At 59.2% G+C, this 2500-nt stretch overlaps 1 protein-coding gene across 1 annotated transcript in view; it reads left to right on the forward strand.

The window, feature by feature from the left end:
• Positions 1–2500, forward strand: part of PTH2R (parathyroid hormone 2 receptor) — a 377187-nt gene that overhangs the window by 197151 nt on the left and 177536 nt on the right. The window lies entirely within an intron of this gene.

Genomic DNA, 2500 nt, shown 5'->3' on the forward strand with positions numbered 1-2500 from the left:
AAGGGAAAGGGTAAGGAATAGGCTGTGGGAAGGGAGGGTTAGGGTTAGACTGTGGGAAGGGAGGGTTAGGTTTAGGCTGCGGGAAGGGAGGGTTAGGGTTAGGCTGTGGGGAGGGAGGATAAGGCTGCGTGGAGGGAGGGAGGGTTAGACTGCAGGAAGGGAGGGTTTGGGTTAGGCTGCGGGAAGCGAGGGTTAGGGTTAGGCTGTGGGAAGGGAGGGAGGGTTAGGCTGTGGGAAGGGAGGGTTAGGCTGCGGAAAGGGAGGGTTAGGGTTACGCTGTGGGAAGGGAGGGAGGGTTAGGCTGTGGGTAGGGAGGGAGGGTTAGGTAGCAGGAAGAGAGGGTTAGGGTTAGGCTGCTTTAAGGAAGGGAGGGTTAGGCTGAAGGAAGGGAGGGTTTGGGTTAGGCTGCAGGAAGGGAGGGTTTGGGTTAGGCTGTGGGAAGCGAGGGTTAGGGTTAGGCTGTGGGAAGGGAGGGAGGGTTAGGCTGTGGGAAGGGAGGGTTAGGCTGCGGAAAGGGAGGGTTAGGGTTACGCTGTGGGAAGGGAGGTAGGGTTAGGCTGTGGGTAGGGAGGGAGGGTTAGGTAGCAGGAAGAGAGGGTTAGGGTTAGGCTGCTTTAAGGAAGGGAGGGTTAGGCTGAAGGAAGGGAGGGTTTGGGTTAGGCTGCAGGAAGGGAGGGTTTGGGTTAGGCTGCGGGAAGCGAGGGTTAGGGTTAGGCTGTGGGTAGGGAGGGAGGGTTAGGCTGTGGGAAGGGAGGGTTATGGTTAGGCCGCAGGAAGGGAGGGTTAGGGTTAGGCTGTGGGAGGGGAGGGTTAGGGTTAGGCTGTGGGAGGGGAGGGTTAGGGTTAGGCTGCGGGAAGCGAGGGTTAGGGTTAGGCTGTGGGAAGGGAGGGAGGGTTAGGCTGTGGGAAGGGAGGGTTAGGATGCAGGAAGGGATGGTTAGGCTAAGGCTGTGAGAGGGGAGGGTTAGAGTTAGGCTGTGGGAGAGGAAGGTTAGGGTTAGGCTGTGGGAGGGGAGGGTTAGTGTTAGGCTGTGGGAAGGGAGGGTTAGGCTGTGAGAAGGGAGGGTTAGGGTTAGGACGTAGGAAGGGATGGTTAGGGTAAGGCTGTGAGAGGGGAGGGTTAGAGTTAGGCTGTGGGAGAGGAGGGTTAGGGTTAGGCTGTGGGAAGGGAGGGTTAGGGTTGGGCTGTGGGAAGGGAGGGTTAGGGTTAGGCTGTGGGAAGGGAGGGTTAGGGTTGGGCTGCGGGAAGGGAGGGTTAGGGTTAAGCTGCGGGAAGGGAGGGTTAGTGTTTGGCTGTGGGAAGGGAGGGTTAGGGTTAGGCAGCGGGGACGGGAGGGTTAGGGTTAGGCTGTGGGAAGGGAGGGTTAGGGTTGGGCTGCGGGAAGGGAGGGTTAGTGTTGGGCTGTGGGAAGGGAGGGTTAGGGATCGGCTGCGGGAGTGGGGGTGTTTAGGTTTAGGCTGCAGTGGAAGGGGAAAGGTTAAGGAATAGGCTGTTGGAAGGGAGGGTTAGGGTTCGGCTGCTGGAAGGGAGTGTTAGGCTACAGTGGAAAGGGAAAGGGTAAGGAATAGGCTGTGGGAAGGGAGGGTTAGGGTTAGACTGTGGGAAGGGAGGGTTAGGTTTAGGCTGCGGGAAGGGAGGGTTAGGGTTAGGCTGTGGGGAGGGAGGATAAGGCTGCGTGGAGGGAGGGAGGGTTAGGCTGCAGGAAGGGAGGGTTTGGGTTAGGCTGCGGGAAGCGAGGGTTAGGGTTAGGCTGTGGGAAGGGAGGGAGGGTTAGGCTGTGGGAAGGGAGGGTTAGGCTGCGGAAAGGGAGGGTTAGGGTTACGCTGTGGGAAGGGAGGGAGGGTTAGGCTGTGGGTAGGGAGGGAGGGTTAGGTAGCAGGAAGAGAGGGTTAGGGTTAGGCTGCTTTAAGGAAGGGAGGGTTAGGCTGAAGGAAGGGAGGGTTTGGGTTAGGCTGCAGGAAGGGAGGGTTTGGGTTAGGCTGCGGGAAGCGAGGGTTAGGGTTAGGCTGTGGGTAGGGAGGGAGGGTTAGGCTGTGGGAAGGGAGGGTTATGGTTAGGCCGCAGGAAGGGAGGGTTAGGGTTAGGCTGTGGGAGGGGAGGGTTAGGGTTAGGCTGTGGGAGGGGAGGGGAGGGTTAGGGTTAGGCTGCGGGAAGCGAGGGTTAGGGTTAGGCTGTGGGAAGGGAGGGAGGGTTAGGCTGTGGGAAGGGAGGGTTAGGATGCAGGAAGGGATGGTTAGGCTAAGGCTGTGAGAGGGGAGGGTTAGAGTTAGGCTGTGGGAGAGGAAGGTTAGGGTTAGGCTGTGGGAGGGGAGGGTTAGTGTTAGGCTGTGGGAAGGGAGGGTTAGGCTGTGAGAAGGGAGGGTTAGGACGTAGGAAGGGATGGTTAGGGTAAGGCTGTGAGAGGGGAGGGTTAGAGTTAGGCTGTGGGAGAGGAGGGTTAGGGTTAGGCTGTGGGAAGGGAGGGTTAGGGTTGGGCTGTGGGAAGGGAGGGTTAGGGTT

The sequence above is a fragment of the Pseudophryne corroboree genome, chromosome 7, assembly GCF_028390025.1.
Source record: "Pseudophryne corroboree isolate aPseCor3 chromosome 7, aPseCor3.hap2, whole genome shotgun sequence".
Taxonomy (NCBI): domain Eukaryota; kingdom Metazoa; phylum Chordata; class Amphibia; order Anura; family Myobatrachidae; genus Pseudophryne; species Pseudophryne corroboree.